This window comes from Nicotiana tabacum, chromosome 11 (assembly GCF_000715075.1).
Source record: "Nicotiana tabacum cultivar K326 chromosome 11, ASM71507v2, whole genome shotgun sequence".
Lineage (NCBI taxonomy): Eukaryota > Viridiplantae > Streptophyta > Magnoliopsida > Solanales > Solanaceae > Nicotiana > Nicotiana tabacum.
Genome location: NC_134090.1, coordinates 107,165,922 through 107,183,793, shown reverse-complemented (window position 1 = coordinate 107,183,793; position 17,872 = coordinate 107,165,922). Strand labels below are relative to the sequence as shown.

At 40.7% G+C, this 17,872-nt stretch overlaps 1 long non-coding RNA gene across 2 annotated transcripts; it reads left to right on the top strand.

Moving 5' to 3' along the window:
• Positions 1-1,765: 1,765 nt before the first annotated feature.
• LOC107804059 (uncharacterized) lies at positions 1,766-14,592 on the top strand. 2 transcript variants are annotated; one of them, XR_001652161.2, is made up of 4 exons: positions 1,766-2,197; positions 6,843-9,333; positions 13,220-13,287; positions 14,334-14,592. It is a non-coding gene; the product is annotated as an uncharacterized LOC107804059 (long non-coding RNA). The 2 variants fall into 2 exon arrangements; XR_012696673.1 differs by having other exon boundaries at positions 6,843-13,287.
• The last annotated feature ends 3,280 nt before the right edge of the window (positions 14,593-17,872 follow it).

Here is a 17,872-nt window from a genome sequence, read left to right as displayed (position 1 = left end):
GGAGAAGCATTTCAAGTTTTGGCAATCAAGCGCCCACCTGGAGAGCAAGGGAATACAATTAAAGTTTTGGCATTCAGCGCCCACCTGGAGAGCAAGGGAATGCAGTTAAAGTTTTGGCAATCAGGCGCCCACCTGGAGAGCAAGGGAATACAGTTGAAGTTTTGGCAATTAGGCGCCCACCTGGAGAGCAAGGGAATGTAGTTAAAGTTTTGGTAATCAGGCGCCCACCTGGAGAGAAAGGGAATACAGTTAAAGTTTTGGTAATCAGGCGCTCATCTAGAGAGCAAGGGAATATAGTTAAAGTTTTGGCAATTAGGCGCCCACCTGGAGAGCAAGGGAATACAGTTAAACTTTGGGCAATCAGGCGCCCACCTGGAGAGCAAGGGAATACAGTTAAACTTTTGGCAATCAACCGCCCACCTGAAGAGCAAGGGAATACAATTAAAGTTTTGGAAATCAGGCACCCACCTGGAGAGCAAGGGAATACAGTTCAAGTTTTGGCAATCAGTCACCCACCTGGAGAACAAGCAAAGTAGTTCAAATTTCAAAAGAAGACAGCGCAGGTTTCAAGGGGAAACAATTTAAGGTAATAAAGGGAATACAATTCAGGTTTTGGTAATCAGGAGCCCGCCTAGAGAATAAGGGAATACAGTTCAAATGTTAGCAATCAGGCGCCACCTGGAGAATAAGGAAATTCACTTCAGAACGCAATTCAAGTCAGCAACAAAAGAAGCTCGCGACAAGAATGCGAGTCAACAGTCCGAGATGATCAATGGAAGTTAGTCACGATCCAGAATAAAAAGGAAAAGCAAGAAGTGAATCCAAATGCAGAAGTTGATGAAGGATGTGAGTTGCTCAAAACATGGCTGAGGTCACAAGCATTGCATGTCCGGTCTTGATCTGAAGAAGATTGAACTAGTACCTGCAACTAGCAAACTTCAAGGTTCAAATCTAAAATCTACATGAAAAACCATTCAAGACTCAAGATCAAGCTTCAGAAGACTTATAGATAGGAATCTTGTAACTCATAGTTGGCAGGCTTAATTAGTCTTTTTCATTTTTGATTTTGATGTAATAATAGGACCGCAGACTGCAACCTCGACGGAATGGCACCTCGATCGGCTCTCCACCTCGGTATACTCCATCATCTCACTCACTTCTGAACTACACGTGGCCTGATTCCTTTATAGCCAAGGATATATAGGCAGCTCAGATACCAGGGCTCAGTCACATTCTCCTTCCTCTTAGTTTTTGGTCTCCTTAAATAAGGGTCGAGTCAAAAACCTGTCTAGTCGTTCTTTGTCTAAAAATACTTCGTATTCCCAGTCAAAGAGGGGCAGCTGTAGACATGTGATTTTTGACCCTCCCCAAGATTTTTCATATTTTTGCATGTAAATGTTTAGTTTAGGCCTAACATCGCTATTTAAATTAGTTTTAACCCTTTTACTTTATTTTCTCACAAAAAAAACGAAAATTGCAAAAAAAAATAGTTTCATTAAGGTTTTGTAGTCATTTTTAATCTTGAAAAATACCAAAAAATAGTTTCGTTTTAACGGTCAGTCTTATTTTAATAATTATTTTTACTTAAGTAGGGCTAATTAATATTTTTGGTAATATTTCTATATGGATAGCTTTTAGTTAATTAAGCTAATTTTTAGCAAAGCTAGTCATAAAGGACCAAGTTTCTAGTCCATTCCTTGAGCCCAATACCCTTAAACCCAAATAATAACCTAGACCTAGACATAAAATAACACTAGAACCTAAGGTTGAGTCTTCAGCCGTTTCACCCTAAAAGGTCATGTTCTTCAGCACCTTAGACCCCTAGAGACAAAGGCACATCAGTCGTATAACACCAAGGGATCCCTCTCCCCCTCCGTTCTTCTTCTTCACCTCGCTAACCAAGAACCCCGGCCGTTACATCCATCAGATTTGGTTGACCAACAATACCAATCGCCACTCCCTCACCTCCATTAATCTCCATATGAGTCGTCACTCTTGACCCACTAAACCAGCCACCAACCTTCGCCAGAATCCGACCCCTCCGACCAGCGACATCGCTAGTAGCAAACCCAGCAAACACACACACACACCCACTGTCACCATTTCGTTTGCTCGCATCTGCTGCTAATTCGAAGTGGGCGAAAATCCAGCAAAAGCGTTGAGAATAAAATTCCTAGAGTTTTCCGGCGCCGTCGAGGTTTGATTTGATATTGTTTGCTCTTTGTTTCCGATTTGAGGTTGAGTTTCAATTTGTTCAAAGGTCCGTACCCTTTTTGTTAGTATCAGTGATGTTTATGGCCATGATTCAGTCGCATTTCGTTAAATTGTATATTTCCTATTAGCTTTGTTGAGTATGAATTTTATTGTAATACTTTGTGCCTATTTGTTTTGGAGAAATTTGCACACTTTTTTGCAATTGAGGCAGAGAAAACAACATAAACAAGAAAACAAAAGCCATAAAGGAAGTTTGGACAAATTAGTGACTTACTATTTCAAATAGTTTCAAAAGTCGGGTATGATTTTCTGTTGCTACATGTTTGTAGCTATTATTGCTTCCCTTAACATTTTATGTGAATTTCCAAGTTTCTTCCAAGCTCCCAGAATTCCATCCTAGCTAGGAAAAGAGAATTTACTGCTCAAGTAACGTCAACATGCACTACTTGTGGTTATTTTTTGCAGAATACACTGTGAAATAACACAGACATGTATAAGCCACATCGTTAGGTCCATACTTCAATGCCTTCTGTAATCGCAAATTGGTTCAGAATAACAATTAATAAACATTCGTATTTTGCTTTAGGCATGTAATTAAATCATTGCAACTACGGGTATCAGTTTCCGTGGTGTGGTTGTGATACCTAAATTAATTAGTTGTAAAAATGAATATCCGTAGTTCACATAGTTGAATGCTTTTCCTTTAATAAAATTGAGGTGTGCCATCCAATCACCTAGTCTATGGCCCTCACATCGATATCTTAACTAGTGTAGAAAATGCCTTGAGATCTCGTAGTTTGCTTTAGGCACGCTAATTAAATAAATTATCATAGCTATGGGTATGGTTCCCGTGACTTGGTCGTGACATTTAATTTCTAAAAAAACTGGGGGTACATTTATGTGACCCGGCCATAATTTAATCTTGTTAATAAAAATAAACATGTTGTAGATCATGGGTACGGTTCCTGCAATATGTAACACTAGTTTATTAAAAGCGGTCTAAAAAGAATAAAATAACCATAGGTTTCAAAGATGTTTTAAAACCAAATAACTAGGCCAATAATAACAGTTGAGCGACCATGCTAATACCACGGAACTCGGGAATGTCTAACACCTTCTCCCGGGTTAACAGAATTCCTTACCCGGATTTCTGTGTTCGCGGACTGTAAAACAGAGTCAATCTTTCCTCGATTCGGGATTTAAACCAGTGACTTGTGACACCATAAATTATCCCAAGTGGCGACTCTGAATTATAAATAAATAATCCTGTTTTGATTGTCACTTAACTTGGAAAAACACCCTTATACCCTTCTGGGGGTGTGAAAAAGGAGGTGTAACAATGCACATCACCGTGCAATGCGAAGATTATTTCATCACCAGAATTCTGATCGATGGAGGTTCCAGTCTTAACATTTGTCCGCTGGTAACACTCAAGAAGTTGGGTAAAGGGCTGCATGAGATAAAAGAGGGAGCGATCAATGTGAAAGCCTTCGACGGTTCTCAGAGGTCCACCATTGGTGAGATTAGTCTATGCTTGCAGATGGGACCGACCTGGTTCGAGGTCGATTTCCAGGTAATAGATGTACCAGCGTCTTATAACATGTTGTTGGGACGACCATGGATTCATGCTACTGGGGCCGTAGAATCAATGTTGCATCAGGAAGTAAAGTTCGAATGGAATCACCAGGAAGTGATCATTCACGGCGATGGTAGCAACCCTATATACAGTTGCCAGACCATTCTAGCGATCGAGGGAAGAAGGAAGCTGGGTGGAGAAACTTACAACCACATTGAAAGGGTCAATGCTATCAACAAAGACAAATAGTGGGATAGCAAAATCAAGAGTATACTAAGTTGGAGTGGGTATGAACCTGCCAAAGGGCTCGGCAAGAACCTCCAAGGAATCTCTAAGCCCATAAAACTCAAGAAACATGGCACCACCTTTGGTCTGGGATATGATTACACCTGGGAAGAATTTAATAACCGGTCACCACCATGGCGCGGTCCATACTACCCACTAGAGCAGCCAATACCGCATCTGGAGCAGACTTTCCAATAGGCTGACATCATTTATGGGTCGGATGAAGAAGAAGAACTTATGGCAATGAAGAACTTATTTTTAGAGGACAGTGATATGGACTGTTGTGTTATTCTCGAGGAGGAAGGGGAGGAAGGCCCTTCCATACAGGCTATGAACAGAGGTGCACATCTAAATAATTGGACCATCAGGACAACCAAAGCCCGACGAGCTTCGGGGTAGCAAGGCTAAAACAAGCATTACTCACTATTTTATTTACTAAATGATTTTCTTTGCGCATTTTTAATTCCCGAAATAAGATCTTTAATGCTCAAAACAGTTATTCCATTTATCAAAAGCATTTTCAATTTTTCTTATGAATTAATATTTGTTGCTATCATTTTCTCTTTTTACTTAACTAATACAGCATTACTATTACTTATCTTAATGAACCAATGACTGTGGCATGCAATGAGACAACGCAACAAACGGATATTGATGCGGAGGAAGATGACATACTTGACGAGATATTCAAAGACGTTGAGAACTTTGAGAACAAACCTAAGTCCAACCTGGACGAGACCGAAATTGTCAACCTGGGAGATGTAGAAAACGTCAAGGAAACACATATCAGCATTCACCTATCGCCATTAGAAAAGAAAGAATACACAAAATTTCTAAAGGAGTATGAGGACATATTCGCCTGGTCGTATGATGACATGACTGGTCTGAGTACGTCTATTGTGGCTCACAAACTGCCAACCGATCCAATTTGTCCACCGGTAAAGCAAAAGCTCATAAAGTTCAAACCTAATATGAGTTTGAAAATCAAGGAAGAAGTCAACAAGCAGATCAAAGCTAAGGTTCTCAGGGTAGTGGAATACCCGACATGGTTAGCCAACATTGTGCCAGTGTCAAAGAAAGATGGGAAGGTCAGAGTCTGTGTCGAATACCAGGATCTCAACTAGGCCAGTCCGAAAGATGACTTCCCTTTGCCCAATATACACATCCTGATTGACAATTGCGCCAAGCATGAACTACAGTCATTTGTAGATTGCTTCGCTGGTTATCATCAGATCTGGATGGATGAAGAAGATACTCTGGGCTGGTTACTTTTGGATAACTATGGAAACGGACTACATCCAGTATGTCAGGAAATTCCACTGCTGTCAGATACATGCAAACATGATAAAGGTACCTCCGAGCGAGCTCAACACAACAAGCTCACCATGGCCGTTCGCCGCTTGGGGAATGGACGTTATTGGACCAATCGAGCCTGCTGCCTCCAACAGACACAGGTTTATCCTGGTAGCCATAGACTATTTCACCAAATGGGTCGAAGCAGCATCTTACAGAGCAATAACTAAGAAAGTCGTGGTAGACTTTGTCCGTGACCGCATTGTTTGTCGATTCGGGGTTCCAGAGTCAATCATTATTGATAATGGCTCCAATCTCAAGAGAAACTTGATGAAAGCTATGTGTGAAACTTTCAAGATCAAACACAGGAATTCTACAACTTACAGGCCTTAGATGAATGGAGCTGTAGAAGCCGCCAACAAGAATATCAAGAAGATATTAAGGAAAATGATAGAGAAGCATAAATAGTGGCACAGAAAGTTATCATTTGCTCTATTGGGGTATCACACCACAGTCCGCACATCAACATAGGCAACCCCTATATGCTGGTCTATGGTACAGAGGCTGTCATTCTCGTTGAGGTAGAAATTCCTTCCCTAAGGATCATACAAAAAGCTGAGCTCGACGACGCAGAGTGGGTAAAAAGCCGTTATGAGCAACTATCCCTTATAGACGGAAAGAGAATGAATGCAGTCTATCATGGTCAACTCTACCAGAACAGAATGTCCAGAGCCTTCAACAAAAGAGTCAAGCCCAGACAGTTTACACCAGGGCAGTTTAAAGAAAAATTTTCCGCATCAAGATGAAGCCAAAGGGAAATTCTCTCCCAACTAGAAGTGTCCATACATGGTTCACCGGGTTCTAAAAGGAGGAGCCCTCATACTTGCAGAAATGGACGGAGAAGTCTGGCCAAAGCCGATTAATTCAGATGTAGTCAAACGTTACTATGTGTAATCTTTATGCTTTCCTTATATGATGTAACTTGAACTACGCCTGACCTGATTCCCGTTTAAGAGGGGATACGTAGGCAGCCCTATGGGTTCGGTCACAATTCAATAAAAATTTCATTCCCCCCCTCCCGGAATTGGAAACTGGGCAGAATTTTAAGGAGGACCCTCAAAATTGTGAAGTAATTTAAGTCGATCGCCGTACGAGGAACAGTCAGAAACGTCAACCCATCAAACTGGGGCAGAATTTTGAGGAGGACCCTCAAAATTCCGTAGCTAGAGAGGTTGCAACGTCCTGAACCACGTCACATTTGTCGGTTTATTTAAAAGTTATTTTTTAATTATACATTTGTGTCATACTTTTACAAAATAATGCATGTTTATTATTGAAATTGCTTTGTTTAGCAATGCTACCCCAATGATATAGACGGTATCACCAAATTAAAGTCGAACGAGTTAAGTAAAGCCAGCGGGGATATGAACTAACCTTCCCCTTTACAAAACTCACGATTTTTCTTTGGATGCAGGCACTGGGGTTGCAAAATCATTAAACATACTATACGCCCATGGAACAAACATTGTCCAAGAATATGACTCTCTGAACTGTTGCACTTGCCAACACTTGCTATCAGCACATGCCAGTAATGTCCTGTATGTCACAATGCTCCCAATAATCACGACGCCGCAATCTGCCATCAGCTAAGAGAACTCTACTGTCATTTGTTATTTTATTTCTTGCATAAGGTTACCATTCTGCCTTTCGAGACTAAATGTTGTCTCCATCTGCATCTGCATTGCTTAAGACTACCATTCTGCCTTCCGAGACTAAACGATGTCTCCATCTACATCTGCATTGCATAAGGCTACCATTCTGCCTTCCCAGACTAAATGTTGGTTCCATCTGCATTCTTGCATAAGGCTACTACTCTGCCTTCCAATTTGCATAAAGCTACCATTCTGCCTTCCGAGACTAAATGATGTCTCCATCTGCATTCTTGCATTATATAAGGCTACCATTCTACCTTCCGAGACTAAACGTTGTCTCCATCTGCATTCTTGCATAGGGCTACTATCCTGCCTTCCGAGACTAAATGTTGTCTCCATCTGTGTCTGCGTTGCATAAGGCTACCATTCTGCCTTCCGAGACTAAAAGTTGTCTCCATCTGCATTCTTGCATAAGGCTACTATTCTGCCTTCCGAGGTTAAGCCCTACCTCCATCTGCATTCGCATCCTTGCATAAGGCTATCATTCTGCCTTCTAAGGCTAAGCTCTGCCTCCAATTTTCTTCGAAACTAAGCGCCATCTCAAGCACTGTTTATTTCACTTTTCTTACGGGCTAAGCTTTGCCCTTCAATTCACAAGACTAAGCTTTATCTTGTCTGTATCATACTACTGCATCTTTCATGGGCTGAAATTTTGCCAACTCATCCAAAGGCGTCATCGTTCGGAGGCACCATCTTCATAGCCCAAGGACACCATGTCATGGCCTGAGGATCTCTTTTAATCTTTTACATATCATTATTCAAAGGCGTCATGGTTCGGAGGCACCATTCGCATAGCCCGAGAACATCATTTCATGGCCTGCTAATCCCTTATCATATGCTTCATGTCCTAGGACGTCATCCTGACCGTCCAAAGGCAACATTCATGGTCCAATGAGAATTTGCATCATGTTTAAATTTATGCATAATATGCGCTTATATTATTTCTAATTGCAGGTAAACCGGCAAGTAATGACTACCCTCAGCAGGAGTGATCCCGCTCCAGTTCCCGTAGCCATATCAAACCTAACCATTCCCATAAACCGTTCACTCACCCAGCCCTAGATACTGCGTCCATTTTTGAAAGGTCTTCATCGGTATACTCCGCCGATGGATCCTGAACTACATACGGCCCGATTCCTACAAGACCGGGGATATGTAGGCAGCTCAAAATCCAAGGTGCAACCTAACTTCTTTAAACCGTTTCGTTTGATCAAAATTAGCCATCATTTCTTTACCCAAAAACTCTTTCATTCTTCCCGGATAAAGAGGGGCAGCTGTTGATACCCAATTTTTCTTTATATATTTTCAATATGCAAAATACCTTCAAAATAGCATATGTATGCATATATAAGCATTTCCAAGGGTTTTATTATTTTTCCATAATTTTAAAGGGATTTTAATTGATTTATTTCCCCCTTTTCATCCATAAAATCCCAATAATTATTTCCAAAATTATTATTTTTGATAATTCACCTATTTGATTTTTATATTTATGCCAATATATGGCTAAAGTAATTTTTACATATTTTTACAATTTCATTTAGTATTTTAAAGCTAAATTGCACATATTTGCAATATTAGCCATTTTAAGGTTTAATTAGGTTTTATATTCATAAAATTGGGTCCTGTACTTTTAAATTGTTAATTATATATTATAAATCACTTTAGTACTTTCAATTTATTTTCAAAAACTTTTTACTATTTTTTATAAATAAAAAGGGGGAAAATGGCTATTTAACTTGTAGCCAAATTTGGCTTTCAAATCTAGCCCAAATTGGACCCCAAATCCCAACCCAATTTTAATTTTAACCCGACCCACACCCTTTTTAACCCAAGCCCAAACCGGATCCCCACCTACCCTCTCTAATCTCGACCGTTGATCTCCCAAATCAACGGTCAACGTTGCCCCTTACCAAATTAAACCCAAACGACCCCCTAACCTAATTCATTTCCCACCAACCCGCCGCCCTTGAATCCCCTTTCATCTCCAATTCTCTCTGCAACCTCACTCAAACCCTAGTCGCTGCCACCCAAACTAGCCCTAACCCCCTTCGATCCTCACTCAATCCATGGACTCTCATGGCTGTTTGAGACGCGTACTCGTCTCCTACGTCTTCTGGTGGCCCGCTTTTGTGATTTTGTGGAAAGATCTCGAAGAGATATAGTCTAGGCCTTGCTCAACTTCTATCCATGGTCTTCTTCCGGCCATCCATGGCTGTTCGAGTCAGATCCATGGCTTTTTCGGCTAGATCGGTAACTCTTCGAAGTTTTCTCACTTTTTCTAGGTTCTCTGAAACCCTAACTTTAAAGATTTTTCGATTTTCTTTCAGATCTGTTTTAGATCTGTGTATGTTATGAACCTTTTGGTGTTTTCCTCAAAGATCTCTCCGATTTTTCAAAGCGGCTCTCCGTCTTCAAGATTAGGGTTTCTTAAACTCTTTTAAAAGACTTCTCCTCTTATTTTTCAGTATTATCTTATGATTTTACTATGTTTAAACGGTTTGTTTATGTTTTTTCTTCTACCCGATTCATCGTGTTGAAAACCCTAAGTATCTTTAGTTTTATCCGGGGTCTTGGAATTGTCCTTGTTTATTTTGTATGTATACCTGTTTGATTGGGTTCTTTATGGTTAGATCTTTTCCTTTGTTTGTCTTAACTGATTCTGAGTTCTTACCGTTTTTAACTCAACTTTGTTAAAACCCTAATTTCTTAAAATTTTCCTCACTTGTTACTGTGAGCTTTTGAAGACTTCCTTTACTTATTTCGGTATATTGGTCTGATCTCCTCTACATGTGCTATGTGTTAGACTGGTTTCTTCATTTTGATTCTATGTGTGAGCCATGACTACTTGACTTTGTTGATTACCATGCTTCGAGTAGTCCTTAGAGTATTCATATCACTTCTGAATGTTTGTGTTCATCTAGTTTGCTTCTTTTTGTCAATATGTTTGACCCTGCATGTCTGATATGCCTGTTCATTTTTTTCTATTTATAAGTCGAAGTGCAGAATTATGACTCCTTCTTGATTGATCTTGATTTCCTTAAGTTATGGTTTGATTGCAAGGTTTTCTTATAAACCCCTAATTTTACTCGTTTGTTTAAGTTGATTGATTCCCTCCCTTTATTTGTTGTGCTGTTTCACCCCTGCTGCATCCTTTCCCCAAAATTAAGTATATTCTATACCTAGACTCAATTATATACTCTATACTTTTACTATCCCTTATATGGTAAAAAAATCAATCTTTATCAAACTGATTCTCTTTCCTTAATTATCCCTGTAGTATCCGTTTGAGCTGTAACTCCTTGATTAATGGGAAGTACTTGTATTAATTGATTCTGATGATGATTATTTCCATGTTTGTGTTAAACCTTTACTTGTTACCTTATTTTCCACTTCTTTTCAAAGCTATAAATACCATACCCTCTCTTCTTTAAAGACACAAACAATTTAGTTTAGAACATACACTTACACACTCAAACTCTCTCTTTCTCTACTACTACTTGTGCTACTGCTTTGTCTAGCCGGCTGAAAGCCAGGGCTAGACTGTGGAACTCTGATTGCTTTACTTTTTCTGCACTTTGCTTCTTCAACTGGTATGTCCCTAGTTTAAATACTGAAACTTAACTCTATGTGTTCTCTTGTTTGTCAACCCCTGTCTCTTGCACTAACTTAATGGCTCATGCTGTTAAATTGTATTTCTTGTTCACTACTTTACTTTACATGCTTAAAATTCTGCCCTCCTTTTGTTCAAATGTAATCAGCATATTTACTTGTTCTTGTTTATGTCCCTCAACCAGCATGTCTCCTAATGTACTTGATCCATGATTAATTATGTGTTTCTGATTTGGGTCCTCTATGTCCCCAACCCCTACTCCCCTGCTTGTAACTGCTAAAGTTGTACTACTCTTTGAACTTATTCTGCATATGTTGATTGTTGCTCATATCCCCTGTCCCTTTCAAAACTATTTTTTCTAAGCAACTCTTTTGTTGTTGTTGCAAATTTATTTCAAACCAATCATTTTCAAAACTGTTTTACAACTCAACTCTCTTAAATCTGTGTCAAGCACTCTCACATGCACTCTTAGATCATTAGGTTCTGCCCCTCTTGTGTGAGCCTTGCTTTGGGACCCTTGAGCTCCCTCTGAACCTGGACACACAAGAGCTGGCCCTTCCACACTGCACTTACTCTTGGTTATGCAATTTGGGTGTGAGTACTGCCTGGGATCCCTTGAGGTTCTTAGGGAACTCTGACACACCTAGATATGAGAAAGGCTTTGGAACAATATTGGCATTTGAGGTGGTTTATTACATAACTCAGAGAGGAAGTCAAAATCAGGCTTCTTATAGTTGTAACTTCTTATTCTTCATTTCTTATGTAATTCTATCACATGGTCTATAATAATTTGTAAACCGGTATTGGGGTGGCTAGTGAAAAGGGATGGGTAAATATGCATGCTATAGTTGTTAAGGATAGAAAACATGTTATTAGGTTTATGTTCCTAATTGCGCAATAGAAACCATGCTTAGGGTTCATGCATGCATTAGAAATCTTGCTCTTAGGTCTTATGTTTATTGTTTCAGCATGTGCACCTTTACAACATCATGTTTTAAAATTTGTTAATAATTAGCACTTTACTACATTCCTGCCATATGCACTTAGGAATCCTGTTCTTAGGAAATTCTGCATTCTTACCATATGCACTTAGAAATCCTACTCTTAGGAAATTCTGCATTCCTGCCATACACATTTAGAAATCCTGCTCTTAGGAATTGTGCATATTAGATACCATGTTCTAGGATCTTGTTTGCATTCTGCTTAAAACGCCTAGCTAATTACTAATTCATGAAAAGGTAGTAAGTAATGATTTTCACATTGTGATGTTTTCTGAATAAAATTGGCAACAACCTCTGCAACTAGAACAACATGTTTTAGGTAATAAAAATAATCTTCAAACTACCTTAATGACTTGGAACAACTGCTGCATCTCGCTTTGCACCTAGGCAATCCTTAGGTAATAACTTAAGTAAAATTGAAATTGCCTTTATTTAATTATCAATTGTTAAAATCAGCAGGCAAACCTGATTCGAGCTTCTTTTCTGAGTCATGTAATAAATCTGGTTCTGATGTTACCACTTAAACATCCTGCTTTAGAATTTTAAATTCAGAACTTAACTGTGTATAAGTCATGCTGTCTATGTGCATTATTTGTGGAGGTATAACTGAGCCTTCTGCTTGTTTTATGTCTTCCCCCTTTAAATGCAGTCCTACTTGTTTTGTATGTCGCCTTAGTATTTTGCCTTTAAACCTGAGGGTCTGTCTAGAACCTCCTTATAGGATAGAAGTCCTAAATTCCACCGGGACTGATAGGAAAGGACGGGTAACAACATGCAATAAGAGTCGAGACCAATCTTCAGTTAATTACCTTTGCGGGGCGGGAAAGGGTAGATATGGATATGATGAGCGGTGCGCTAATACCACGTTATCCCCTCTTTTGAGGAGTGTCATACCGGGTATTGTATTGATGTGATCCATATTACAAATAAACCTAGGACACCCCTTTACATTCATAAGCATGCTTAGATTGTAACTCTTTTCAAAATCTTGCTTTCATTAGTCGTTTGTGTACTTAAACCCCCTATTATTTGAGCCTTACTTGCTAATTGCACAAATTCACATAAATTGTCTGGCCGAGAACCACACTAGTGGATCCTGAGGGGTGCCTAACACCTCCCCTTAGGATAATTTCAAGCCCTTACCCTATCTCTGGTTATCAAATGTAGTTGTAGATAAACCCTGTAGGTGCCCTAACGCACCTTAAAATTGTTAGGTGGCGACTCTTCAAAAACGCAAACCCCGTTCCCAAAAGGAACGAGTTGTCCTAAAAATGTCATGAACCCTATTTCCGCGGAAGGGAAAAAAGGGGGCGCGACAGATTTGATGTTGGATATTGATAAATTTGGTATGGTTAGACTCATGGTTGAATGGGATTTCAGATTTTGTGACTTTTGTCAGATTTCGAGACTTGGGCCTGGGGGTCGGCTTTGAGCTAATTTCGAATATTTGAGTTATAACTTCGTAATTTCTTGTAGAATTGATTCCTTTAGCCCGTATTGATTTTATTGTACTGCTTGTGGCTAGATTCTAGATGACTGGAAGCTGATTTAAGAGGTAAAAGCGTGTTGGAGTAGAGTTTTGCTCGGATTGAGGTAAGTAACACTTCTAAACATGGTTCTGAGGGTTCGAAACCCCAAATTATGTGTTATGTAATTGGTATTGAGGTGATGCACATGCCAAGTGACGGGCGTGCAGGCGTGCACCGTGAGAATTGTGATCTAGTCGATTCCATGGCACTGTAAAGTGGTTCTAACTTGTTGATATCCGTGTTTTCATCATGTGAAATAGTAATTGAGCTGTCAATCATGCTAGAGATCATGTTTAGGATATATGTCGATACTGTTAGGACCCATAGTGGTCGTTTCTTGTTGTTGATTTACAGATTTCATTGATATTTTGTACTCAGTCACATTCATTCATTTCATAACATATCTCATTCTATGTTGTTATTTATTGATACATCATATCATCATGTTCGGGATAGTTTCATGACATTGTGAGCCCATGAATGAGATTGGAGAGATTGATGACTGAGTGACTGAGAGCCTAATTATGAGTGGTATTTATGGGATCGAGCTGCACTCCACAGCGGTTATACTGATTTATATAGCGCTTGGGCTGAAGGACCCCTCTAGAGTCTACACACACCTCTAGTGAGTGTGGTTGATTATATTGAGGGATGGATCTTCCCTGGACATGGATCTTGTCTGATGCATTATATACCTGGAGATGGATCTTCTCTACGAGCTGGATTAGCCCTACTTAGTACTGGGTGACTGATGGTTAGTGATGTATATATTCCAGGATGGATCTTCCCTGGACTATATGGGCCATATACAGTACTGAGTGATTGAGCATTTGAGAGTGTGAGCACATAAGGCTATCAGCATGGATCATCACATACAATATGTGCATTGACATGTAGAAGTAGAGGAATTATATTCTTCATATCATTCAGATTTGATCTATTTTACTGTTTTGAGTTATCTATTGAACTTGAAAGCATGCCTACGTTTCTACACTATTATTTCTATATTGAACTATGCCGGTTGAGAGCCCGTTTGAATGGACTTATTTGTTGGATTTGTTACTTATTGAGTTGGTGGTACTCACGCTATACCCTGCACCTCGTGTGCAGATCCAGGTGCTTCCGGTCACGATGGCTGCTAAGTGAGGAGTCAGGATCTTGGGAGACTATCGAGGTAGTTGCATAGCGTTCGCATGCCTTAACTCTTCTTCATTATATTTATTTGTATTTCAGTTCTTATTTCTTAGTCATTGTAGTAGACTGTATCCCGGTGTAGATGCTCATATACTCGGTGACACTTCTATTTTGTGAGAGAATTGCATTGAGTTGCGAACTTATTTCTGCTTTCAAAAGGTTTTGTTTCAATATTAGCTGCTTCCGTATAATTTTTAAGGATTTTATTTGGTTGAATCTATTGAGTAGTTGGCTTGCCTAGTTCTATGATAGGCGCCATCACGACGGTTGGTTTTGGGTCATGACAAGTTGGTATCAAAGCCTAGGTTAACATAGGTCTCACGAGTCATGAGCAGGTTTAGTAGAGTCTTGCGAATCGATACAAAGACATCTATACTTATCTTTGAGAGGCTGCCGAACCCTTAGGAAACTTCACATTCTTGAATTCTTGTCATGCAAATTTGATGATTCTGGTAACTAAACTTCTGTTATTCTATTCTCTCATAGATAGTGAGGATACATACTATTGGGCAGGATGGATAGCCACCAGTACCACCAGCTAGGGCCGTGAGAGGTCGAGGTCACGGTAGGGGAAGAGGTGCAACTCATACATCTGCAGACCCACCAGTCACTCCAGCTCAGGAGCAAGTACCAGATACAGTTGAGCCGGTGGGGCCAACTTAGGCACCAGCTGTGCTCGTTGTGATTTTAGGCCTTCAGGAGGGAAGTACTCAAACTCCCGCTGCCCGTACACTAGAGCAGGTGATGCAGGGACTCTAGACAGCATGGGCACTACCAGCCCAGCCAGTTGCAGCTGCTCAGGCCTATGTGGTTCCTGTTATGACTAATGATAAGCAGCGGAGACTAGAGAGCAGGTATTTTAGAGACCACTGGGGTCTCGTTCACTACTTTTTAGTTTTCTAGGGCTGCCTTCAAATTGTGGGAGGCTTATGAGAGGAGCAGGCCGATCGGTGCAGCACCACTTACCTAGCAGGAGTTCTCCGTTCTCTTATTGGAGAAGTTTGTGCCGTAGTCTCGGAGAAAAGAGTTGCATAGATAGTTTGAGCAGTTATGTCAGGATGACATGTCTGTGATACAATATGAGATGAGGATTTTTGAGTAGGCACGTCATGTAGTTTGGATGGTTCCCACTGATAGGAGAGTATCAGGAGGTTCATTTATGGCCTCACATATCAGCTGCGGTTGCTTATAACTAAGGAGGGGGTATTTGGTGCTACTTTTGATGAGGTGGTAGACATTACTCGGCAGATAGAGATGGTCCGCAGCCAGGAGCGGGTTGAGAAGGAGGCCAAGAGGCCTCGTGGATCAAGTAGTTTTAGTGGTGTTCCCTCTGGAGGTCAGTTCGACCACGGCAGGGGTCGACTTAACATGCTTAGATGGCTCATCCAGTTTACCGTGGTGCATCATCTGGCCATGGTTCACACAGTTCTCAGCAGGGTCACTCATCTCTTAGCGCCCTCCTAACTCAAAGTTCATCTCATGCACCATCAGCTCAGGTTCATCTATGTCGGGTTCTTCTAGCAGTTATCCTGTGCTCGGGTCTCCCTTTAGTCCCCACCGCCATTCACAGGGAGATGTTGCTTTGAGTGTGGAGATTTGGGTCACATCAAGAGGCATTGTCCCCACCTTTCAGGAGGTTCAACTCAGTAGAGGAGGCAACCTATGACTTTAGCACCCGTTACTTCACCACCTGCCCAACCAACTCGGGGTGGAGCTTAGTCAGCTAGGGGTAGACCTAGAGGGGGAGGCTGATCAGGTGGCAACCAGACCCGATTCTATGCACTCCCTGCCAGACCAGATGCTATTGCTTTAGACATATTGATCACATATATTGTCTCAGTATGTCATCGAGATGCTTCTGTATTATTTGACCCTAGTTTCACCTATCCATATGTATTATCGTATTTTGCTCATTATTTGGATATGCCCCATAAGTCTTTAGCTTCATCTGTTCATGTATCTATGCCGGTGGGCGATATTATTATGGTGGACCATGTGTACCGGTCGTGTATAGTGACTATTGGGGGATTGGAGACTAGAGTTTATCTCTTGCTGCTTAGTATGGTCGATTTTGACGTGACCTTGAGTATGGATTGGTTGTCTATATTTCATGTTATTTTGTATTGTCACGCTAAGACTGTAACGTTGGCGATGCCGGTATTGCCACGAATTGAGTGGCGATGTACTTTAGACTATGTTCCCAATATAGTGATTTCATACTTGAAGGCCCAGCGGATGGTTGGGAAGGGTTGTCTATCTTATTTGGCCTTTGTGAGAGATGTTGGTACTGATACCCTAACTATTGATTCTGTTCTGGTGGTGCGAGATTTTTTGAATGTGTTTCCTGTAGACCTTCCGGTCATGCTACCTGATAGGGATATTGACTTTTGTATTGACTTGGTGCCGGACACTCATCCTATTTCTATTCCTCTACACTTTATGGCACTGGCTGAGTTGAAGGATTTGAAGGAGAAACTTCAAGAACTCCTTGATAAGGGGTTTATTAGGTATAATGTGTCACCTTGGGGTGCACCAGTTCTGTTTGTGAAAAAGAAGGATGGTACTATGAGAATGTGCATTGATTACAGGTAGTTGAACAAAGTCATAATCAAGAACAAGTACCCTTTGCCGCGTATTGATGATCTATTTGACCAGTTTCAGGGAGCGAGGGTGTTCTCCAAGATTGATTTGAGGTCTAGGTATCACCAGTTGAAGATTTGGGGCTTGGATATTCTAAAGACAGCATTCAGGACCCGTTATGGTCATTATGAGTTCCTTGTGATGTCTTTTGAGCTGACCAATGCCCTAGCAACGTTAATGTATCTGATGAAACAGTGTGTTTCGGCCTTATCTCGACTCCTTTGTTATAATGTTCATTGATGGTATCCTGGTGTACTCTCGTAGCCAGGAGGAGCATGCCTAGCATTTGAGGGAGGAGAAACTTTATGCCAAGTTCTCCAAGTGTGAGTTTTGGCTTAGTTCGGTGACATTCTTAGGGCACGTGGTGTCCAGTGAGGGTATTCAGGTGGATCCAAAGAAGATAGAGGCGGTTCAGAGTTGGCCCAGACCGTCCTCTACTATGGAGATTCAGAGCTTTCTTGGTTTGGCCGGTTATTATCGTCGCTTCATGTAAGGTTTCTCGTCTATTGCATTGCCCTTGAACAAACTGACCCAAAAGAGTACTTCTTTTAGGTGGTCGGATGAGTGTGAGGAGAGCTTTCAAAAGCTCAAGATTGCCTTGACCACAACTCTAGTTCTAGTTTTGTCTTCAGCTTCAGGCTCTTATATAGTATATTGTGATGCTTCTCGGATCTGTATTGGGTGTGTTTTGATGCAGGAGGGTAGAGTGATTGATTATGCTTCGTGCCAGTTGAAGCCGCATGAGAAAAACTACCTTGTTCATGATTTGGAGTTGGATACCATTGTTCATGCATTAAAGATTTGGAGGCACTATC